General features: G+C 40.3%; 1 protein-coding gene across 2 annotated transcripts in view; it reads left to right on the plus strand.

The window, feature by feature from the left end:
- The window catches only part of cadm4 (cell adhesion molecule 4), a 163,563-nt gene that overhangs the window by 93,367 nt on the left and 44,129 nt on the right, over positions 1–26,067 (plus strand). Inside the window, exon 1 of one of the 2 annotated variants that reach the window (XM_085291524.1) lies at positions 25,738–26,064. The exons of the other annotated variant lie outside the window; for it this stretch is intronic. The gene's annotated coding sequence lies outside the window, so the exon portion shown is untranslated. Of the gene's footprint in view, positions 1–25,737; positions 26,065–26,067 lie in introns of those variants that run through there. 2 annotated transcript variants of the gene reach the window in all.

Below are 26,067 nucleotides of genomic sequence, written 5' to 3' on the forward strand. Positions count from 1 at the left end.
TTAGTCTGTTTTCATAAAACTTTCTCTGTCCTCGGCTTGCTGGCTTTTAAAATGTCAGATGAGAGCCAAAGAGCAGTGTTTTTTTTTTCCTTTGACATACACAGTGTCTTTCACAAACACACAAATGCAAGCAAGTAATGACACGCACCCACACTCAAACATTAATGAATGCTTCCTCCACTTCTCCGCATACAGACACACAGTTACGTGCATGCACTTTGTCACATCCTCCGCACACATACATTTGATGACTCACACTAATAGGTAGCGCTATCTTTTTTTGTGCACACATGCACACATTTGGCTGTCACAAAAACCGAGCAACACTCTCAAACAATATATACATATATACACAGTGTAGTGTCTGCTGGTTCTGTCTAATTTTACCCTGCCACATGTAGGCTTGCCAGTAATGAAGCCTGTGAAGAGTTCTACTCTTCAGCGGTACAGCCAATTACAGCAGGCATCCCGAGCAAGGCTTTTAAATCCTCTACTGTGAAGGATGTGAACAGTGTGGTGCAACTGCCATGTTCTGTCACACTCTCACATCATTATAACTTTACCATTTCTCCAATGGAGCATAGGGAATAGGACGTGACTCTGTCATATGCTGGCAAGTAGTATGTTGTGGAGTGTGAAAAAAAAATTGATGATGATAATCTCAGTAAAAGAGAATTTGTTTAATTGGAAATCCTCATGATGGGGGAAAGAAAAGAAAATGTGGAAAAAAACATGTGCTTTTGTGTCTGGTTAACCATTTGAAAGATTTTTCAACAAGTCAGATATAAAAAAGAAGTTTAATTTCACAGCTACTTGGAAACGTGTTTCTGAATTTGTGTGTGTGTTTGTGCAAAAGTGCAAACAGAACAAGTTGTGTGTTTCACTGTTTTTCTTTGTCTGTTTACTGCGCCCGATGCACAGTATATGTCTGTGTTTGTATGTGGATTGTTATTGGGTGTGCGTCCATGTATGTTTCTGTTTGTCCACACTTGGACTAGTACAGTATGTTTCTTGTTATAGATTGTCAATAAAAGTGTATGCGTGTGTCGTGTAACGCAGCAGCAACGCGTGCGTGTGCACACGTGTTTACCAGCAGCTGTGTTTGTCTGCAAAGGAAATGGGTGGAAAGCTCTTTGTCCAATTACAAATAGGCTGTAATGTGTGACTCTTATTCAGAGAAGGAGTGAAAGACTTACAGTTGCAGCTTCTTTCAAATGGCTGTTAGGAATAGAGACGGATGGAAAACGATAGAAGAAAAGTGTTTACAAATGAGAGAAACAAAAAGGAGGAGGTAAAAAGCACATTATGGCAGAATGAAAGTGATCTGTTTCCAAAACAGCCGCTAAATAAGCAGGACAGAAAAAAGGGGGCAATGCCATTCTAAGTGACTAATATGGGAATGGAGGGATGGAGGAAAGGGAAAAGGAGGGTTGAGCAGTAGTTGAGTTGATGAAACACTGGGTGAGAGGGTAAAACTCGAGAGAAGCATGCATGCTAAAAGAGAGAAAGAGCGAGAGAGAGAAACGGACAGGGTCATGCCAGTTTCCTTGCCATTGTCAAAGTCAAATGCCGTGGGTCTCTGAGGAAACATACAAATGAAATGTAAATGAGCGGAACCTCTGGAGGAGGGGTAGTTTTCATGTTGATGTTTCCATGGAAATGCACACTGACACACACGCACAAACAAACGCACAAGAGCACGTGTGTGTGCGTGTGTTTGTATGCTGGAACGTGGCTGGATAGATGGATTGATCGAAGGATGAGAGGTGGATATAAAAGAGGAGGCGGCTGATGGGTAATGAAGATGAAAGAGAGGCTGTTTACCTCAGAGCTAAAAAGGGGAGAGTTTGGAGAAGAGGACAGTAAACTGGATCTGGCCATTAATGCAAAATACTGGAGAATCCAAGAACAAACTTAATAGAGGGAATAAATAATAGGCTAAGGTAAACAATTGATGTTATTGGTGGTAAATGGAACAAGGCAAGTGGAGAGGAGGGAAGGCAGAGATAAGAAAGCCTGTCTGTGTCGTCTATTCATCACTTCCTTCTTCTCTTTCCTTCAGGTTTTTCATCCTCTTCTAAATTTATGCATCAGTCATTATACTACATCTTTTTGCTTTCATAGTTACCCATCAACCTTTCCTCTGAATTTTCAAGGCTTATTCTCTTTGATAGCAGTTGTTTAATGTAACTATTAGGTAAAACACACACCTGCCTGCTGATGTTCATTTTCAGCTCAGATTGTAGATATTTTTTGGTCCCAGGTTACTTTCACAGCTGTCCTACAAGCAGTATTTTTCCTTCAAGTGTTCTCTTTAAACGAGGACAAGCTATTATAACCACAATAAGTCAACCAGCCAGCCTGCAGGTTGTTGCTCTAACTCCGAGTAACAGCAAAAACTTTTATCATTCTCAGGCACTTGCTCATGGGAATGAAGCCAGAGTGAGCAGCAGTACATAAAGTATGCCGTTTAAAATTGGGTTTCAAGAGTGACTGCATCTTTATGTGCAAATCAATGTGATACGTGATACATGCAGTGAAACAAACTCTTCATTACTGTATGTGTAGGACGCTGATTGAGATCCCCCCAAAAAATAAAAAAAATCCTAAATTAAGTACAGGATGGTGAGATGGCGGAGGTAATGAGGGAGCAAGAGTAACGAAGGACAGAAGGGGAAAAAAAGATATAATGAAGAAGAAATCTGACGTGGACTAGTGAGACTAAATGAGAGAAAAACAGAGAGGGGGAGGAAAGGGAGGGAGAAATAAACAGGCAGAGAGGTGGAGATAGCAAAAGATGCAGGGTGCACAGGAGGTATGAAAATGATGGAAACGAGAGAAGAGAGAGGGAGAAAGAAGGGAAAGGGAGGAAAGGAAGTAAAACGAGTGATGCGAAGGGGAGAGCGGATGGACAGATGAGGGAGGGGAGCAGTCGTGCAGGGAATGGCTTTGAGGAGAGGAAGAGGGCTAACGGAGGGCCATGTTTAACAAATTGCCATTTGAGATGAGCCAGCGGAGGGGGGGATACAACAACTGTAGAGCGGCTGCAGATTGCACACAGCGAGAGATGTACTCAGGCACCTCCAAACACTTCATCATGCATGCACAGATGAACACACACGCACACACAAACACACACTCAAACACAATGATTCAGATACAGGTAGACAGAAATCGCAGATACATGATTACATGATTTGATGGAAAATTGGAGAAGATGCTCGTCTTTGTAGCTGTGAACTCATCCGCACTTCTCATTTATTACCCTTATTCAGTGACCCCTTAAACATACTATCTAAGCTCTCGTACACCAGACTGCTGTGACTGAGAGACATTTATTTTATAGCTCCAATTCTTAGCGCGCCTATAACCGTAAGCCTAGTTTTAAGTCACATGGAAATATTTTTTCTCCTTATTTTAACCAAAACATAACCTCAAAATCAAATTATATCTAAACCAATCCCCTGAAACTGTACTGTAGTAAATCAGATATATGCCTTACCTTTTTTTAAACTGTCTACTACATCATTTGAAGTGAAACATCATCATTTTTAAACCAGACAAGAGAAGAAATATAGTAACAATATGATGTCGCTTTCTAGAAATGTCTTGCCAATATGTGATGGCGCTTCTTTTGCAGAATTTTATAATGTGCTGCAGTGTCAGGGACTGCTGCATGGTGCGATTAGATAATTTATCACCATTGTAATAATGGCCGCTTCCTTAAAGGAGAAAGACATGAGAAACTGTCATTACTTAAGTGACTCCTTTACATAAAAATGGTTTTTCTGTCTGTAAACAGTTTTACTGAAAAAAATCCAATCTCCAGACTCTTAAAGGAGAAATATACATAACAATCAAAAAAAAATTCTGCCTTATATTCAGCTTCTGTTCAACGTAGAACTTTACTGAATTCTTTATGTGTTCTTGTTTGACTTTAACCCAAAAACAAGACACTAGTGAAACTTTTAAAGCCATAATTCAGAGTTTTTCACTCTGTATGTAGAAATAACAGCAGAGTGTAGAAAAGCAACCGACACACAAAGTGGCAGAGCCTCTGTCTCTTCCCCACTCTAAGCCCTCCATAACCATCAGGCGCTCTCTCTGGAGCATGTCTTTCCAGAGGCCCTGCTGACATTCTTCTCTATTGGCCGTTATCCCGTCTCCTCCAACTCTACGCTCCAATGACACAGGATGTCATAAAAGTCCCATCAGCACAGCACCACCTTTCATACCCAACAACTGTCCTTCCAGCCTCCCATATCGCAGACTGACTGCCCTCCTCTTGTGCACTCTGACCATCAACAGCAAACGAGGAAGGAGACCGAAAATGAGAGAAATGTCCCCCTCCCAGGCAGCTTTTATTGGTATTTTTTAACATTTTTTGGCCTCCCTCTTTATATTCACTCATACATCTCTACATTAACATTTGCCTCCTTATGTAATATATTACCAGAGCCGATCATTTTAGGCAACTGTTTGATTGGCAACTGATTGTCTCCCTTCTCAGTTTTGTGCCACCTACTCTGTTCTCCTTTCTCCTGTTTGTGATCCAAAGGTCAATATCTGTGTGGCATCTTGAAGGATGTCTCAATTCCTAAAACACATTGCATGGATAGAGGAGCGAGAAAAAAGGAGGCTATTTGTAGAAGCTATGAGAAAGAATGCATGCGAGTGGATAGGAGGAGGAGTCTTTTCAGCACTTGCTTAATATTATATAGGAATGACATAAAGATGGACTATAAAAACAACAAATAGTCATGAAAATAAGTTTGTATACTTTATTAAAGTTCATCAAACACTGCCACATCATGGTTGTCACAGTGCGGTATGCCACAGTATGAAATATAGCCACGCTATTTAAATATATAAATCTAACAATTGTCATGAACACTGTTAGGCTCAATTGACAGAGATCACAAAATCCAGGCTATAACAAAACAGTGGGGAGATGATGCAGCTGTGCCATGCGTCCGATTTAATTAATCTCTTTAAAGTGACCACTGTGAAGCGAGGCTGTCTCGTTTTGTTACATGCATGTTGCCTCGACTCCTCTCTTCGCATTTTACTTCCTTGTCTTCCCTGCCTACCTCCCATGTAGGAGGTTCTAAGACATGAAGAGGCATAACGAAGAGAGAAATCACAGAAATAAACACTCAGAACCGAAAACTGGGATGTGTTTATTGACATAAACAGTGTAGACACAGTGGTCTGTAAACACCCAAAAGAAAAAAAAAAAAATTTTGATACAGGAAAATGGGAAGTAGAAGCAGTGATTTATTAAACTCAGTCACTGCAAATATGCATTGCCTCATATACTGTATGCAAATGCAGTATATGAGGCAAAAACAGAGTTTGTGCAACTCTAATTGGTAGGAGCACATTTACTTCAATAAAACTTGAATTGTCTTAGGCAAGATTTCTTGTAATTTCTTTAAGTAGTCTTCTGGAATCATTCTCCAGCCTTCTTGAAGGACATTCAGAGCTCTTCTATGGCTGTTGGCTGCCTTTTGTTTCAATCTTAGTCAAAAAGATCCCTCACTGCTTCAATAATGTTGAGGTCCAGCTTTGGGGAAGCCAATCCGTGACTGATAATGTTCATTTTTAAATGTTTTTCTCTCAGGGTATGCTTTTACTGCATTGGCAGTTTGTTTGGGATCACTGTCAAGCTGACAAATGAAGCCACTGCAAATCGGACACTTTCTAGATGATATAGCAAGGTGGACCAAAATCTGACTGTACTTTTTTACACTCATAATTCCAACACCACTGGCTGAAATCCAGCCCCCAAAACACGAAGGAGCTGTGGCCACTCACTATTTTTCCTCTCTCCTGATGTCCTCTGTATATATTGGATGGATGGATGGATGGATGGATGGATCCTTTGATGGTAGCTAAATATATGTGCTTGTATTCAAATCCCATATTTTCACTTCATAGAGTTTATAGATAGATCCCAGTGTGATTAAGTTAGCGTTACAGAAATAATAAGACACTTAACAAATACTCTATTTGATGTAATCTAATCTGACTTTTATTTGTTTATTTTTGTTATTTTTAATTAAAACATTAGCAGTTCTGTAACAACATATCTTAATAAATGAAAAGCGGCATGTGTTTCTTTATTTTGAGTCTTATGCACTATAATAACTTCATGGTTCACGCAGCCACCTAAAAATTCTATTATTGTTTTGTTTTTGTAAGTGGCACCAACTGCTAGTGTTTTCACACAAATAATATTCAGATCAGACTATACGCTGTACTATTTATAATATTCAGTGAGAACAGTGTAGCTGATAATAAAGAAATGATTCTGGGGACAAAAAACACACACACAAGTTAACCTAACTTAGTTTTTTGTCCTGCTTTTGCTTTTTCTATCCTAGAAATATTTCCAAATGATTGCCTATTGTGCTTCAAATAACTGCTAGAACTATAGGCTTCAGGCTGTTAGTGCCGGAGAATTTAGAGCTGGTTCACAGAGCCAAAGTTTTTTTGTGAAGAATCAGCCACAGGGTGCGTATCACCTCGTTTTTTTGATTTTGTGTCACCGAGTGCAAGTAAAATGCAATTTCAATATTCTTTCTGGAAAACCTGTATGTCTCTTTGCGATCGAACACCTGCATATATTTTGGTACTTTTTAGCCCTCGTCTCACACATAAGAAAATAGTTTTTTGTTTGTTTGTTTGTTTTCTGGCTCTTCGTTAGTCTGGAACAGGGAGAACAAGGTGAGAGTGAATCGTTGCTTATGCTGTACTTGGAGTTTCAGACCTGTCATATTGCCTGTAGGTTGGGTTATACTGTTTTCAAGTATGTCTGAGTACCTGGTTGTACAAAGAGTCCTTTATTGATGTCTGTGTTTTATTGTATGAGAATGCCTGTGTCTGTAATTTGTTTCACTTTATTGACTCGAGAGGTGGTTTGAGGCACTTTGTGACTCTAGCTATATAAAAGTCTCCACAAATACATTTTACCTTATGTTGTTCTTAGAACAGTAAATGTAAAACATCTTTATGAAATATATTTTGCTGAATTATGGTTTTACCAATAGCTAAGGCAAACAAAACAAACTTTTATTTATTTGAGAATACACACAAGAATGCACACACACACACATTTTACATACCTACCTCTCAAGGCTGACAAGTTAGATAAAAGGTTTAGGTAAGAATAACACCTCACTGCTTCTTCTGCTTTGCCGTGTTATCTGTATTGATTTTATTTTTAAATTCCATCCATATTCTAGACGTCTCTTTCTTTCCTACCATATATTCACCTTCAGAGAGTTTCAAATGTAGCATCATATTGTGCCCGTATGCAATGAGATCATTTCCACCACCGAGTAAAATTGTGCCTTAAAGAGGAGGTTATGGTGTAGCGTTATTTGGTGTGCCATTCAGGTAGTGTGAGAACTGTGTCACACTGTTCTGTCTCATACTTTTACAAAGGCCTTCACCATTCTGCTCTGTCAATATAGGGCAGATCCACTGGGGGAATGGACTGAATACAAGAGCCATTTGCAGAAGAGCCTTTTCATGCACTGTCTCTTGGGTCTTCTGAATTCTGTTTGTCACAGAGACATGCACTGCTGGTGTTTGTAAGGGTCAACAAAGACTGATGACATCCTGACGTAAGAAGGAATAACAGTAGGGTGTCCTGACTGTAAAATTAATAGATAAAAGCTCTACTGATTCTTTTGCATAGGCATGCGTACTCACCTGGTTTTGCTTTGTGTCATTTTCTGCACCCACCTCAGTTTCATTTTAAGTAATTTTCACTGCTTTACTTTTCCTTTCAAATCCTTTATTTTATGTGTCACTACCGCTCGGTTCATTAAAAACCGACTCTGAATTAGTGTGTCTTTGAGTCTGCAATTTAGATGATTAAGAAACAGTGAAAACTAATTAAAAATTGCTAATAAAAAAATTAAAAATGAAAGAATAAAATCTGCTGCTCTTGTTCTCAGCTGCTCTTTTAAGTTTTTTAGACGAAGCATGGGTGACTGTGGCTGACCGGTTTTAGACTTGTTGGAGCAGGGGAACCATATAAGCTTCTGTGAGAAGTGATATCAAGATTTTAAATTGCAAAATGAAATGCCAAGAAAGTACTTTTGACAAAGTGAAAAAAGTACCCCAAATATTCTCTTTGAAGTCTGAGAAAGAGTGAAACCATTGTGAAACCTTCAAAGGGTTAGTATGCATTTGTCCCCTCAGGTTTCCTGTAGGACGGTTAGGTCTTTTGCTCTGCAGGTTCACAACATGAGCTACAGAAAGAAGAAGAAAAAAATGTTTCTACCTGTGTGGCCGCTTGACCAGCAGAGTTAGAAAGAGGAAAGAGACAGCTTCATCTTTAAACACACAGGGGATCATCGAAATCCATCTACAGCTTAAAGGGGTTTAATTAGCAGCTCATTTGAATTTTGTCCCCATTTAGCTCATGTCATTATGTCTCTAAATCATTATCTGAGCTTTCTCTTTGCAAACGTGTCTAAATGGCTGTAAACAGCACTGATCACAAAAATGCTTCTGAATGAGCGAGGATAAAAAACAGGTGAAGTAAGCTGGAAAAGTATCTGTTTCTTTGAGAAATTGTAGAAATTTGTCTTGCAAAACTGGTAGAAGCAAAAGAAAATGAGACTTGTCAGCTTTCTCATCTTGGTGTGAATGCAGAGTGAATGCGTGTCTATAAACTGTGTGAGTTTATAGACACGCTGTGTGTAAATACGGACAAACTCCTCAGCAGAGTGTTTACTTCATTGTTTACTGGTCACCATATTAGCTGAGTGCTATTTTCTCACCCTTTGGGGGCTCAGTATGGCCCATAGTGTTTGCTCTTCATTGCAAAGGAACCAATTTTTGAATTTTAGGGGATACAATGTGGTATCTGGAAAAAACAAATTCGACAGAGGAAGGAAAAGTTTCTTTCTTTGCTTTTATTTTACGGCTCACAATGACCTCAGTGTTTGACAGACAAGATGGGAGGAAGAGTGAGAGAGATGAGCTAGCGACTGAAGTGGCAGATGATGCCAGAGATTTCTGTAAATGATAAACAATCCCAGCAGAGGGAGACAAGTGAAGCAAGGGAGTTGGGAATAACGGGAAGACATGGGGAGAAGAGTGGAGGACAGATAATTATGCGGGGAATAGGGAAAGTCAGAAATGTGTGGCCTCCTGAAAATGCACCATGGTAGCCTGGTTTCCATGTGAACACAGAGATAAGTCAGGGGATGACATTTAAGCATGATTCTTTCGCAAATGAATTCCAAGCAATTATTTGGATTTTCCGTGTCTGGTAATCACACTGAATTTGACTTTATCTCCTTTCATTCAGCCCACGTAGGCATACATGCGGGAATAGATGCTGACACTTGCGCACGCTCACCATCTAAACTCATGTACTTGTGCGCACATACACACAAAGCCACCCCTATCCTCTCTGCCTCCCTTTGTCTGCCCTGATGAATAAACAATAAGTCATCTTTGTGACAATAAAAGTTGACATTCCACCCTTCCCATGAGCATCTCTTCACAATGAATGGCTCTCAGCACAGTGAAGGAACATCACACACTCAGCCTGTCCCACCTCTGCTTCTCCTTACTGTTTCGTTGCCACTTCTCATACTCCCCACCCCCCCTCAAGCCCTTTTCCATCCCCATCTCCCTTCCTGGAGTTAAATTCAAATTGTGCAGTCTGCTTGATGAATCCATTGTTACCAAAGCACTTCACAGAGAGAGCTAAATGCGGGCTGAATTAATGGGGGCTCAGGACCAAATAGCTTTCAAAAGGCAGCTTCTTTTCAGCTTTTGCTATTGCTCATGTTCATCCCTCGCTCCCCTTTTTGCTTGCTTTCTTGTATACTCTGTCTCCCCTCCTCCCCTCAGGGCTTAGATAAATACTCTTTTTACCTCTTCCCCTTCTCTGATGAAGATCCCCCCCCCCCCCCCCCCCCCCATCTCTCTCTCTGAAGTCTTTCGAGCTTTCTTGTTTCTGTGTTTTCCATCTATCTATCACTGGTCATATCTCAGTTGCTTCCTTCTTCTCTGTCTCTCTCTTTTGCTACTTATTTGTTTTCCCTTTCTCATTCTGTCATCACAAATTACCTCTCCTCTCAGTTTCTCCTTCTCAGCACAGCATCCTCTCCATTTGTATGTCTCCCTCGTTGGTCGCCATCTCCCATCAGCTTACTCTTTTTGTTTTTCTTCTTCTTCCCTGCATCTGTCCCTCTATTCCTAGCAGGGTGTCTAGAGTCCTCTAGGGTGTGTTCGATGTCACGGTGAGGCTTGTCTTGTCGCCGCAGGCAGCTTTTATCACCATCGACCTAAAAGGAGCACACACATGCATAGACAAACACACATATTCACATGTATGCGCACAAATTGCAAGATACTGCCTTGGGAGCAACTAGGGGTTAAACCTTAAGGGACAAGTTTGGCCTAAGGGCTGTGACATTATCAAAGTGCTCTCCTGAATCCAGTACCCTTGGGTATGTGTGTGACTGTGCCATAACTCTTCATTTATATCACTGTTTCCTGCGCGTGTGTGACCGTACATCCCCGTGCTGGAATATGTTCCCCAATACGTCACATTTAATCTGTGTGGCTGCAATATGTGTGTCCCCTGTTCTCCAGTATTGTGCGAGAGCCATAACTTGTGTGTGCATGTGTGTGCAACCCATCTAGCTCCACCCCACTCCCGTCCTCTCTGTGAACTCTGCCCCAACATTCACCGCAATAACTGCCGGACAAAAAGACCATTCCAATCAGATTCTAGGGACACACACATATGGTTAATCCATTTCATTTCTTAACGATTTTCACTTAAAAAAAAAAAGAAAATGGACCAAGAAAAAGAGAAAGAGACTGATGGTTCATCAACAAAAGCCAGTTTTCTCTTAAATTTCATGCTCACGTGCACAAGAAAGTTGTTGAGTTTGCCACAGTTTAGAGAAAACCGTGCTCCTTCTGTCGCAAAGATAATGCTAAATATGTCTCTGCTAATAGATGGACACAAAATGAAACAGAGATGCAAATTATGCTGCTGATTATACTCGAGATCACTCCTCGTAGAGGCCTTAGAAGTAATTAACAGTAACACAAGAAAATAAACACTATTGGTGCTAAAAATCTTTTTTTGTTTGTTTTTGAAAGATACTATTTTGCATTTTTTGGAAAAAATATTTTCATCAAAAATTAAAAATGGAAACGAGTGGGTCAACAAGTAGGACACGCCAATGTGTTAAATGTGGAAATTGCTTTGAAGGCGAATGCACATTGTAGCATCAGCACATGGAGAGAAAGACGGGGACAGCGATGAAAGCTAGATAATGGCATCATGTAGAAGAGATGAAACACAGGACATAAAGAAAGAGTGAGAGAGAGTAACGAATTTTGAGTACCCAGCAAAACACAGAATGTGACAAGTAGATAAGAAACAGCATGATGCATGGTGACAGGAAGAAGGACAGACGGAGTGATGGAGGGAGTGGCAGTGGAAGAAAAAGGATGGAGTCAAGGAGAGGTAGCAGGATGGAGGTAGTGGGGAAGGAACGGGGTGTAAGGTACAAGAGAACAACAACATGGAGAGAGGGAGAGAAGGCGAGAGGAAAACGGGGGCTGGTGAAGCGATGAGGCGAAAAAGTACAGCACACCAGGGAGAGATAGAAATGATGGAAGGATCGCAGCTGAGGCACAGGGACAGACGGATAGAGACACAGTGACAGAGAAAGGCACGGGGAGGGATGGAGTGAGACAAAAAACAGGAGGTTTTCAGTGTTTCCTGCTGCCTGAAATGATGGCACAGTACTTTACCAACAGTATGACAGAGTTGCAGCCAGAATTATGCATGTACATTTTTATTAGTATGAGGTGGCCAGAGTGATAATGGAGCCCTTAAAGTAATTCAAGCTCTTAATACTTTAATGGCATCCGTAATGTTCCTGAACAGAGTTCACTGAAATTCACTGCATATATTACAGGTAACTGTAGAATTTTTAAAAAGTATTTAAAAAGTGGGTATAGCTATATTTTATGGCTGCTTTCTGAGGAATTTTCCTACATAGTGTAATGCTCTAATTTTTAAAGTGCTAAAAATGTTGGTTGCATATATATATTAAAAGAATAAAAAGGACTTTTGGATCCAAAAACTGTGCAAGAATAAAAGAAAAAGGAGACCAGCGTGAAATGAGAGAGAGTCAGAAAGGTGTAAGACACAGACAGAGAAAGACTGAGGCTGATAGTATGCCCGAGGATTATCGGGCTGATTTGCTGCAGATTTGCCCACACGGGCAATTGGATCAAAGGCTTGATCAGGACTAGTGGTCAACCTAAATATATCTGGTAGAGTGAGAGGTTTTAAGATTCAATTTCAGGCAACCCCGTGAACTTGTAGATTGATTTGAACTACTCCAATAATGTCAAACATGTCCAATAATTATCGCTGAACATTTGCAAAGATCCGGGCAAAATCCTGTGCTGCACAGAGATCGTTATGGCTGATCCGACGACTGTGCGTTACCAGTCAGGCAAGCGGAGTTTATTAAAGCGTGGTGTGAGGAAGAGCATACTGAGGCTGATGTTTTGCCTCCATTGTTGTGTTCATTGTGATTATTTTGTAAGTGGTAAGTCTGCATAAGTAGGATTGTTTTGGTTTTATAATAACAAAATAATATTGTGGTTTAGTTAAGTTTGCCTATAAACTTAAACAAATATTATGTTTCTTCATAGTCTTCATTATTTTCCTAATGTTGTTTTAACAGCGTTGGAGACAAAATCGTTCATTTTCACACCAGCTCTACAAGCCAATATTCTGTTGTTCTGGGTTTTTTTTTTTTTTATTCAACTTGAAAAACAAGTAGCACACACTTGGGAAAATTACCTAAGACAGAAAATCCATCCAACAACAAAAAAATAAAAAACCTGAAACTGTGATTTGGTCCTGTTAGAGTTCTAGTTTATCATTATCTCATTGTGCCAGAGTCCCCAGGATGAGTGTTTTCATATCACTGTGCTACAGTGTGCTCTGCTTACTGTCAGTCACCTCACAGCTTCCAGAAAAAAATTTCTCTGCTTCGACATCATCCATCTCCAAACATGTTGCATTACACTGTCTCAGTCTAAATATTCTCACAGCAATATTTTTGTATTTGAGGCATCTTTCTTGGCCAGGATGGTTGTAGATTTCAAAATAGATATGAGGCACAAATGTCATCCAACCATTATTCGTGCTGTTTGGATGAGTGAGTGGTACTCCATGTTTCTCTATTCCTGATCTGTCTTTCAGGATACTGATACAAAAACATAAATGCACTGGAGTCTAGAATGACTTTGTCTCAGGCAGTATATTTGCAAAATAGGTTTGAGTTTTAAAGTCAAAAAGTGCCACCTACACACAGTGAGCGGGCGAAAGAGAGGAGCAGGGCTGATGAGAATGAGGTTCGAGTGCTTTGACATTGATAATTGTGTCAAAGGAACATTAAAACAAAGTGAAAAGCTTGAGAGTGGAAAAGGAAAGGAGATTTCTGCAGGCGACATTGAAACCATATTGACTAACTCCCAACCCTTTTTTCTTGATCACACTAGTTTGTCCCAGGGGAGCAACTCACCTGATTGGCTGCCTTTCAGGGGCAGGCTACTCTGGTCCGGAGGTGAGCTTGTTTCCTGATAGGTGGTTGCTAGGCAATGGATGTTGGGTATGGAGAACAGACCAGCTGTAATGGATGATTGTGTGTAACTATGCCTCAGTGTGTGTGTGCGTGTGTGTACGGGAGACAGAGTTTCTGTGGGGATTGTGTCTGTTTTTGTGCATTTGCATCATTTACTATGTTGGTGTCTTTCCAAAATAACTCACACTGAACAGCACATGTATCAATTAAATGGTGTATGTGTGTGAGTGTATGTGTGTGTGGTTATGTGTGTGTGATAGCCTCCTGCAGGCAGAGGAGTGTAATAACTGTCATTACCAAACCATGGGCTTAAGTCCTCATTTAAAGTCTAAAAAGAATTTAAAGGAGAGCTGCTGCCAGAGCCATAGCAATCATAAAACTGTGCGTGTGTGTGAGCCTTAATGTGTGCTGGCTAGAAAGGACGCACATAGAATAAATATACAGACATGCTTTCAGTTATGAAGGGTCATTTGGCATAACTCTAAGGCTTCCATCTGTTATGCTTTCACACACAAACACACAGCTTAGAATGTATGTATTGTTGCGCAGGCCCCACATAGAGCCTTATTAGGCCTGTTTGTGACTGCTGCAGCTTAATTTAGTCCCCTGCTGGGGGTGTTATTCTCTTCATTTGAATTATCAACAGGTGTACTGGGGCCTTACAAATAAAACCCAGCCTGATAGTGGCGGTTCTACAAGTGTTGGTAATACTAGTCGGGCTCTAATTCTTGTTCTGCTGCTGTGGTTAGTCTTTAATAGCCTCAAATCCCCCAAGTCCCCTTGAGCTAGGTAACCAAGCATGATGTTGATCAAGCTGAATTAAAAGTGAAATCTTGAATTTTTTTAAACAAGGCGAGAGGTATATAAAATTTAGTCTGCTTAATTGCTGCGAGCTGCCGATTTAATGGATCCCTCTGCTGAGCCTTGGCAGATTTTCCCTCCACTTTGAGGAGTCCAGGAGTAAATGAAGGAAGTGCACGTTTGTGTCCTGAATTCACTGTGCCCTGTATTCTGACAGGTGCTATCGTCTCACTGAAAGACCGTGAACAGGTATTTGATTGCTGAAGACAAACAGCATCTCGCAGCCCTCTGCACAATAAATGAGGGAAAGAACTTAAGATGAACTGATATGTTTTCTTGTTCCACTCGGTGTAAGAAAGATAGAAGATGAGCTAGCTTTTGCTCTTCTTAGCCCCAGCTGCGAGTCACTAAGCATCGTCTGTGATTGACAGCCCTTATGAAAGAGAGGGTGAAGTGGAAATTTAACAGATTTCTTTCCATTAATTACCCTTTTTTAACTGAAACTGATAATAATCAGTCAGCAGTCCAGCTTGAAAACAATTAGCATATTGGAGAGGCTTTTTAAGTTTTGCAAGTGTGTGAGTATGTGTGTGGGTGTTACTATGGCCCTCTCTGCATATTAAAAGTATGATTAATAAACTTTAAATATGTCTACTTAATAGTTCTCGCACAGTGACGTTGATCTGTGTGTGGTGTGTGCAGATTTTTGCAGATGTATGTTCACTGCTCAGTTGGCTGCAAGACAGCATTAAAGCTTATTATGTAGGTAAAAACAGCAGTGGCGAGTGATAAATGAATAAACAGAGCCTGAGGGCAGTTAGAGCTGAAGGATGTGAAGAAGAGAGCAGAATAGAAGAATAGGGCGTGATGAATAAAAACAGTGGTGTGTCAGGGTCACTTGTGTGGAGGCAGTGATAGGTACTGTTGAACTTGCCAACTAGCTGTTTAACGCAGCGCAGATGCACGTGGGCAGTGTGTGAAGTGTTAGTGAGGGAGGGACAGAGAAGAGAAAAATGAATTTGATGCTTTTAGATATCTGATGTCAGCAAAAAAAGAAAAGAAAAAAACCCACCAAGAATGTCAGCCATATTTTCTCATCAAAAGAAAACAAAAACATGCTTGCTCACATATTAGCAAGCAAAAAAACACCCAAACCCATAAGGCCGTTCAAGTTTTATACTGGAGTCAGCTGTGACAGATAGACAGACAGTGGATGGGCAAATGGAAAAGAAGTTATAGTCTGTCGAAACATCATAAATTTCTGTTCCAATAAATCATACTTTATTTTTACATCAGTAATCATTACTATAATCCATTTATCAACCATTGGCTCTTAAAACACAATTAGTAGCCTTGTCATGTGTCACAATTAGAGAGATAGTAATTTGTCTGCATTGATCTTCATTTGTCTGACACAGTCATTTAACTGTGGGTAGTTTAATGTGGGAGGATGTAAAACCTTATACAAAAGCAATCCAAAGTGCTGTTCAAGGTAATAAAGAAGCAGAAAAAAAGTTATGAAATGCATATAAACAGGTTGAAATCTATTATGTCACTGTCACTCTAGGGAAAACAGCAGTTACAATGCCTTTGAAATCGCTGTTTCCAAGTGGTGACTACTCGCAGTGGGCTGCCATCTTCAAAGTGACTTTGGTGCATCAAGACGGCAATAAAACTGCATTAAGATGGAGTCAGTCTGCTATCAGTCTGCTATCAGTTTGTGATTGAATGGGTTCAAGTTGGCAATTAAATCTAATCTGTTTGTGATAATATAGCGATTAACTGTAATAAATTGGTGAAAATTACAATTCTGTTGCCATCTGCTGCCATCTACATAGTCAGAAGTTCACATTAACTACTCACATTCAGAGTCCAGCCCGAACCTCATAGATTTCAAACAGAAATTCAGAAATCTCTCCACAAATAGTGACATAGTTACTGCAGGGGCGCAATTTAACTGCAAAATGACAAAGGTGCTGGGAAAACTTGCTTTTACATACGAATATAACCAAAATACAGCCAGTTGGCAATGAGATGAGTTGAGTCCCCCTGTTGCAGAAGGATGGGTTGTGGATGAGTTACGTTTATTGGCGCAGACTAACTCAGACTGATTGCAATGTGTGGGCAATCTGTCTGTATTTACAAATTAGAATAAAACTTCTGCCAGTCTGTCTGAGTCGGACCTGTTTGGAGACTATTGATTCCCAGCAGGTGACCTGTGCAGTCACCTTGTAATCACCCAGAGGCTCAGAGTGTTGCACTTCTGGGGGCCCCAAAAGTTGAGGCTGCTAACTAGTTGCAATCATTTACTAATTGCAAAAGAATTCAGTGCAATGACTAGGCAGCCATCAATTTTCCCCATTCAGAAGGAGGTTGCCATCCTATTCTTGCTTGTGTGTGACTGAGTCATTAATCGTCATTTGGTGATTTTCATGAAAGAGTCAGTCAATTCAATTCAATTTTCTGCATTTAAACATACTTTTAGGCTCTCAAAAACATAAAAAGTCTTTATAAAACAACAGTATAAAACACCAGTTCTTAATTGTTTATAACACGTACACTATGTATAATAGATCAAACCAGATATTCTGATTTGCAGAAATCAAATCTCACAACATGACAAATGCTATTTTTCTAACTTTGAAAAGTGTGTGTGAAGAAAATTAGTATGAGGGAGAGAAATGTGAAGGAAAGGAAACTCTTAGAAGTGAAACCAGAAGGACTGCTGTCAGAGTCACCTTGTAGGAGCAGTAAGTGAGTGTCCCAGTGAGGGATGTTTGGTACAAGCCTGCTCAAAGAGGAGAGGAAAGGGGTTGGAGGAATACACTACAGAGTGATGAAGGAGGAGGAGTACTTGGGACAGAGCTCTGACAGATTGTCATTAAGAAGGACAGCTGGCTTTTTCCGTAGTGACTCTTATCATCTTTAATCCACACATCAGATACACACACATACAAACTCGCTCACATTCTAATTTTTCCTTTCTTCTTTCAGGTACCATGGTCTCATTTAATTTGAGATCATTGTTTCAAGACAAACTTCAGCAAATATAAGTGGCAGCACAAAAGCAGTGTATGCTAATTTAATAACGCGCTCAGTCAAAATACACATAAAAAGGCAATTATTAAACTTCTTGGCAAATACGAAAGGAAAGACGTTTTTTTTATTCTACTGTGTTTTTTTTATCAAGTTTTTGTTTACAAGCAAATTGGAAATTATGCACAATGTATTTAATTATAACAGCATCTGTGAAATCTTGCTGTATTTATTGGACTTCAAGAAACACAGGTGTGAACTGCATAGCTAGCTTTAAAAGAAGGTTCAAAACAACATACAATAGATATAATGAACTGCAATCTGCCTCTTAGGCTGCTTGTTTGACTCCCATATTGTGACTTAAATCTCCTGTAATACAGACACTCAGGTTGACTTAACATGATACTCACCCATATTGTAAGCTGAAGGAGTTAATCTCTGTAATCATCCCTTCTCTCCTGAGCAACTGTGAAACAGTACACTCCTGGCTGAAGTTGTAGTCAGACAGAACTTCAATTTTGGAGGTAGCACAATTATACACTGGGACTGGATGAAATCCGAGTTCACACAGGGAACCCAGACAGAGGCAAACTGAAAAATTTTTAACTTAAAATCTGGAATATCAGCATGGCCCTGGAGGAGTGATGCTTGGACACAATTAAACATGCTGCAAGTACAAGCATGCACACACATCCACACCCCATCAAAGAAGCATAGAGGCATAAATTAACTAATTAAAAACAATTTTGCTGACAAATACAACGCCGAAAGTTCCTAAAACTGTGAATGATTCAGTGTATGTACTTGTATATATTATAACTTTAATGCAGGGAGATAAAACAGAGAAGAAGGAAAAACCAGGAAGAAGAGGAAACGTTACAGAAAGACAGAGAGAGGCTGGGAAAGAAGATGCAAAATCATGAAGGAGTGGAATGAAAATGCATGACGGGGAAAGAATGGAAAGAAGAAAGTGGGAGAGTGATAGGGAAGCACTAGAGCAAATCAAAGTAAAATTAAGTGCATTTACATATTTAGATGAGCGCTTCTAGTCAGCCTGTCTAATTATTTCATCTCCATTTTTCATTTGCACGCTGTTCGATCCAAAAGCAGCAGGCCGTGAGGAAAGTCTCTCTCTCGCTCTCCCATTCCCTTCACCATTACTTTTATCAAACTCACTCTCAGCCCTCTCTCCCTCTGACTCTCCACCCCTCGCGGCCGCCTTTCGTTATCCGGGTCATTAACATACGCTTTTTGTCCATTCACACTTGTTCTTCCTATCTCCCTCACGCCCCCTGCTCCCACTGTCTCTCACCATGTTTTATGCATACGAGGATACTGCCCCACATGTGTCCGAAAGTCTGTGTGTGTGTGCAAAGGTTCACTGCTAATGCCCCTTCTACTACCATGTTTTATGCATCACGTTGTGCACCAACCCAATATTAAACCCTTCAAATGAACTATGTCAGGAGCAGCCAAGCCACGTTAACCTTCTATGACTGATTTTTCACTCTGTTTTTATGCCTTCTTTTCACACTCCACAGTTCTGTCTTTCTCCTCCCTCACACACTCTGCTTTCTTTCCCCTCTGTTTTTGTTTTTGTATATCCTTTCTGACTGTATTACTCACCCTTGCTGCTATAAATGTCTTTCTCCGTCTACATCCACGCTCATCAGCGCAATCTATTAGTGTCTTGCATGTTTGCGTGCATGAGCATGTGTATTTTTGACTTGAAGTCTTGGTTTGATTTTGTGTTTGTGTGCACCTCTTAGGGAGCAATGATTGTATTTAGGCAGAATTGTGTGTGTGGCATCCAGGGTATGCATTTTCCTGCTACTGTTTGCATGCAGCACTGTGTGCTTCTTGCATCGTGAATATATGTGTTTGTGTGCATGTGCATCTGCGTACATGTGCATCTGCTGGCATGAAAGGTTGTTATGTGCTTTAGGTGTTAATTGGCTGCGGAGCTTCGTTAATATTCTCCTTGCGAGCCTGCTCGTCAGGAACAGAGCCGGCAAACTGATGAGTTTGTGATTTTCCTCCAGAGAGACGAAGAGAAAGAGGGAGAGAGAGCGAAAGGGGGAAAGAGTAAGAGTGACTCCAGTGCAAAGACCTGCTGTAAGGTCATAGTGAGAGAAGAGTCGAGCAAGAAAAGGATTGGAAAAACGTAACAGAGGAAGAGAGGGCAAGCAAGGCGGGAGCGAGAGACATACGAGTGAGGAGCAGGTGGAAAAAGCAACAGACACAACAGTAAGAGAGACAGAGAAAATGAAGGGATAGAAAGAGAAATGTGATAAAAAGCCACAAATGGTTCCACTGAGGCAGCGGGTGAAAGGAAAGATTATATCATGCAAGGGAGAAATTATCCCTTTGTTAGGCGTTAGTGAATTGGCGGAATGGGGGCAAAGCTGTTGGCAGGGCACTCCCCAGCGAGCTGGCCCATCGCTGCTCAATTCTAATCACATACACTATGCCACGACAGCACACAGCTAACCTGTACCAGACCCTGTTTACAGCTACACATTCACACTGAAATATACAAAGCCTCTGCAGAGTGAATAAAAATGAAACATCATAAGCTGCAGCCTTGACAGGCTGATATCAACATCAGTATCACATCATATGAACATACCTGCAAAGTAAAGGGCAAGATAGTGAGCTGGTGCATACACATGCAGTCACTGACAGCCATTTGTCACACATGTACATATCAGGGAACAAAGGAGGGTTCCAAATACATAACGCACAAATGTTAGCACATGCAGTGGGGACACAAAGAAAAGAGACTGACACATGCAATGCAGCAGAGAAAACAGTGAGCGGGGAGTTGTACCCTGTCACTGGGAGGTACAATGCCACATGGATAATGAGTGTTACTCCCAGCAGGTAGCAGCGTAGCATGTGACTCATAGCGACACTTGTTCAGAGAACAGCTCAGAGAGTACGTTTTAGAGTTGGCAGGTAACAATGTTTGCATTTATCTTACTCAATGAGAGATAACTGAGCTTAGCATTCTGTAGCGCCACAGTAGGGCTCCTATGGTCATGCATAAAATGTGCGTGTAATGACTTGTTAAACTTAAACTGTGTATCTTTTTACATGCATGACAATGGCAAGGGTCTGGAGGAGATTTACAGAAAGTGCCAGGCTTGTATTAAAAAGATCCCAACCTTGCTGGTCAACATGCTTTACACTTTGCTCTACACCTTCTCTTTATCTGCGCAAATGAGAAACCCCGCAGCTACCTTGATTCCTCATGCTTTTTTTTGTGACTGCTAGTGTTACATATTTTATCTGCACTAACAAGGTCTATGGGGTCTTCTTACATGACCTGCATGATTCCAGGTTAACAACTTGCAAGTATGCAACTAAAGCTAATCTTTACTAAATGTCATTGGGTTTGCAGACATTACTTACAGGCACTGTAACTCTTGTCAAATACCAGGATGCTTTGGTACAATGCAATGCGGTCTTCTAAAATATACCATTTGGACTGATTATTGGTTTGCCAGCTATGTTTAATAGGAGAAGTAACTGAAGCTGAAATTATGCTTACTGGCAGTCTTTCAAGTTGATGAAATCCAACTTTCTTTTACAGCTCAGTGTAAGAAAGTTTTTCTTATCCAAAGCACGGGACTTGGACACCAGTATTCACGATTTTTGCCAAATTCACTTCAGCAAACCTGCAAACTCTAACTATGCTGCACGCTTGCTAAACTGAATACTACTAACTGAATATTTTCAGGAATGAGAATAGATCTGAAGCAGGTTTGTATTCCTTTTCAACAAGGCCTTTACGCTGCCTTTACTCGTGTGCTTTTTGTGTCTAAAACAAACATAAAATAGTTTTTAAATAGCATTTTGTTATGTAAAAATGAATAGGGCATAAGGAGAAGGAACAGAGTGATACTGGACATTTTTATACCTACAGTATAGGTCTGAATGATGCCATATAAATATTTTGCATTTGCAATTTAGCTTTGTTCAAAATGTGCATTTTCTTTACTTCTTTTTATAAATTGACTTAATTATTGCAACATAATTTTCCATGTAGGCTATGTAACTTTGCAAAATGTGAAAAGTACTTGAAAGAACTATACTGTTTGTACTGAGACATTTGATGACTCTGGGGATGTTAAGATGTTCAACTTGATCCTGTGCTTGAATTGGAAGAGTAAATTCACTCACTTCTTCACACATTTTTTATTATTATTATTGTATAGACACCCCTTGAGAAGTGAGTCATAACAGAAGTGAGTTTTTAGCATTTGTGTGAGTGCTTGATGTGAGAGGTGTTTTCTAGCTTTTGTCCAAATCATTTAAGAGTATCCCAATGTGCCACATCATTTGTTTCACAGAGTCATCTTGGAATGCTTCCTTGAAAAATGTTCGAAAAAGAATTGTCACTTAAAAAAACACATTGACAAACTATTCAAGTCAACAAACACAGGACTGTGGAAAAGCAGAAGAGGAAAATCAAGACATCGTTTTTGTCTGTGTCGCTAGGTATTTAGCATTTCTTGTGGTGTTTTTGGTATACAAAAAGTGCTCACAGGAATTCACAAAAATATACGTGCTTAAGAAAACTTGTTGTGGTAACAAAATCACACCAGCAGCTGTATTATTGACCAGTAGTTCCACATGCTGATGGTGATTGGACAGTCCTTGGGATACAAGTGCAACTTGAAGCTTGGAAAGATGCATTTTTTCAGCGATCATGATAAAGCAAAGCTTCACAATATGAATTAAAATGCAAGATTCCCCAGAGTTTTTTGTGGAGATAAATTGCAGTGAATTAACCAAAGACTGCATATTTCTAATAAAACATTCAGCTGGCTTGTTCCACTACAATAGCACCGGGCCATCAACACAATTCTTTATCTTCGTTTCTTGCAGTGTGACACTTGAGAGTGTTGTGGCTTAAAATTTGCCATGGTGGAAAAAAAGTATGCTAAAATTGCCAATTTTATGCGCGGTTGATGCATTGTAAATGCTTAATGGGACTAGAAATAACAATAGGATGTCTATATATGTCTACCTCAGCCCTGTTATGTCTTTCCCTCAACTCATAAAATCAGTGAAAAGAAACTGCCAGTACTGTTATCGACCATAAAGTGAGTTTAATCTCAGGGTTAACTATACATACACAAAGCAGAAAGCTATGACAAAGCAGTGTTTTATTTATTTACTCGGAATAGACAAATGTGTCAAGTAGGAAGTATCTGAATAGGCTACTTCCTCTATAAATGTGCTCAGAAACATCAGTGAAATTGGCTCCGAAGGAATACTGCCTCTATAAATGCTTTTAAAAGTAGAGAGGTTTACCATTTTAGGTAGAAAATATCAACTAAAATGCGCAGTCTTTACACATAACCTATTTCCATGCAAACTACGTCATTTCAGACAGCCAGTGATTCAAGCCCCAGTATCGGTTTTGCATTCTTATGAGCCTGTCGTGTTGTGAGCAGCATTGACTTTTATTTATTCGCCAGCCCCCAATGTCAACAAACAGTGAAAATAAAGAAAATCAAAACTTTCTAATCCTAAATTGTGTAAAGAAAGGCTGTTGGTGTCATTCGAAAGCCACCCCAATGATCGGGCCATATTGATCCCTTTGCCCAGGAGTGTGAGGTGAGCTGGAAGTAACCTGAGCTGTGCCTCCAGAAAATGCAGTCACTGATAGTGTCAAATAGATTGAGGAGCTGTGACTTTTCTAATTAGAGTTCAGAGCAAACCCAGCTGGATTAGCTAGTGCATGGCTCTAGGGTAGCTATTAACACCAAGTCAACCAAACAAGAAATCAGAAAGATGAGAGGAGAAAGAGAGCAGAGGGCCAGGGAGAGGCTGATTGAGCTTGTCAGGCCCGATATGAATGTACTCAGAGCTCGGTCAAAATAGTTTTTTTTCCCTTTTTTTTTTTTTTAAAAACAGATACATGACCTGCAATTTAGAATTTCTGATGTTCTCCTTGTAAATTCCTATTCATTTTGTAGTATCTCAAACAGCAGCTGCAAATAGATTTTTTTTTATTTCTTTTTCACTTTTTTGCGTACACTGAATAAAACCCAGAGGATATTACTCAATCAGGACAGTTCAGATAACATTTGGTTTTTGTGACTTTCTCGTAGTGTAGGGCTTTGTAGCAGCTCATAAAACAAAATCTATAAAGCAAGAAAACTCACACGTTTCTGAATATGCAAATTTAACGTACAAATTCACGTGCCTGTGTTGTTGCCACACTAACAGCCTACTTGAATCTTAATTTGACTTATTTTACCTTTCAGGAATACACCCCCTCCTCCTCCTCCTCACTTTGACAGTTAATAAACCTACAAATTTCATGCTTACATAGACACATATACATATGCTCCACCTCTACGAAGACATCACCACCTCGTGCTTAGGCGCACACATACACTCATATGTTCCAAACCCACTCGCCTCAACCTCAAGGGAGACATAAGAAATAAATTCGACACTTCCGCTTACCCAAGAAGCGCCTTAAGGACAAAGAGAAATTTAATCTCGGATAAGCCTCCCGATAGAATCTCTGCATTAGCCCTCTGCTGCTGGTTCACAGCTATCCCATCAACCCTTACCTCCCACACCTTGGCACAATTCCCCTGCATCCCTCCTCCTCAACACTGATTTTTTTTTTATTTCCTCTCCTTCTCTCCCTCCCTTTTCTCACCACTTCTTTTCACTCACCTGCTTCCTGCTTTGTCATTAAATTCTTTTCACTCACCTGCTTCCTGCTTTGTCATTAAATTCAGTTTTCTTCACCTCACTGCTAATCTTTCCTCTTTTACGTCCCTCTTGTCTCCTCATGACTTGTCCATCTCATGCCTTCACAGTCTCTTCCCATTCTTCCGGTGAGGCTGCATCTGTTCCCAGGTGTGGTACATACTGTATATATCTATATTTCTGTTCCTCTCCCTTGTCGGAGAGCTTTAATACCATTGGTATTAAATGCTGGCACGACCTCCTCGGCATACTTAAGCAGGCAGTTGTAAGGCTGTTTGAGTGCTTAATATTTTCAGCACGCTGCTGACTTAAGCCCCTTAAGTGCTTTGGCAACACTTATTCCACGGTGGCACCAATGAAGCCCATTAAAAATTTGATTTGGATGAGAGAGAGGGGGGAAAAGGGAAAAAAAAGAGGAAGGGGGATAGGGGACACAATTTGCCATTACTTCCATTCCTTCCGCACACACTGCGACAAAAACAAATACACCCATCAGGGGGTTGCCCACACAGGGACTTTGCAGACAAACAAATACGCACATACTCACCAGTTGTGGGTATGATTTGCAATGTGTTCTTTTTGTCTGTAATTATGTCCTTAGTTAATCTATAAAGTACATTGCCATGACCCTATTTTGATAAAAGCTCTTGATAAATAAATTTGACTTTATTTGACTTGATGATAGGGAACAGCGTGTTTCAAATTAAATGCATTAAGATGTTTGTAAATACAGCTTGTGGCACATTAGGACCGATAGTTTATGATTAGTTGATTAAGAACAAGTAGAGGTGCTATTATAAAAGCAAAGCTGTGTTGCTTTTCGCTTTTTACAGGACAATGAATGTCAAAGACGCAGAGTCTGCTGCAGTTAGCTTCCACTATTGGCTTTGTATTGCAGGTTTTATTGCCAATAGCAGTAATGATAGTACATGAGCTTGAACAAAGGAATTTCATTATACACAATGTGGTGAAACAAAATTTACTGTCAGGTTGGTCTAGCTGTTAGCAATGATTTCTGTTTCATCACTATAAAAATATGGAGCCGATACTTTTTGATGGGCCAAACTCGCATCAGCGTAACTCATATATACTCATAGTCATGTTCATTTTTCCTTTCTCCGCATCCAGTTTGAATTACAAAGACAAAAAACACGTACCCACTTCTTGTCAGCAGACAGCCATGTGCATCGCTGCAGCCATAAAAAACGCCCATTTAACATAAAGAGGCACTATGATGCCTCTGTTCGTGGCTGCATGGATAAATTAATGGCTAGTAGATAGTGAAAGGGCTAAACAGTCAACCAAATGTACACTCTTCTTCAGTCAACACAGAACAGTCAAGCACAGTTCACACACGCACACACACTGCCACTGTTTGTTGACCTGAAAGGCATCCATTGTCACTGCTTCCATCCACACACAGACATCTCTAACCTTCACAAAATAGTATGCCAAATATGCAGACACTGATCCCACACTGACACACGCACACAGAGTCTAAGCAAGGAGAGGGAGGCCAGGCTTATATAAGCAAGTGAACGACAGAAAACAGACAGATGGATTTGATCAGCAGTGATAGCACGCTGGGATTATGACAGTTTTCATAGATCAACAGGAAAGAAGCAAAACGAGGACAAGTTGTGGGAACTAACTAGCTTCTGCGGACCAGAGGATTAAAAGAAGAGGACAGAGAACGGGCGCTAGAATGGATAAACTAAGCACGATTTGAGATCAGTTTTAACAAGTGGATAGACTTTGTTTCCATCTGAGTGCTGCAAGGCCTTAGACCTGCCAGACCCGAGCTGCTGGTGTACACCAACACAGAGTA

The sequence above is a fragment of the Mchenga conophoros genome, linkage group LG11 (assembly GCF_057382185.1).
Source record: "Mchenga conophoros isolate Kocher_MC1m ecotype Shallow Benthic linkage group LG11, M_conophoros_male_GT1.1, whole genome shotgun sequence".
In the NCBI taxonomy this organism is placed as follows: Eukaryota; Metazoa; Chordata; class Actinopteri; order Cichliformes; family Cichlidae; genus Mchenga; species Mchenga conophoros.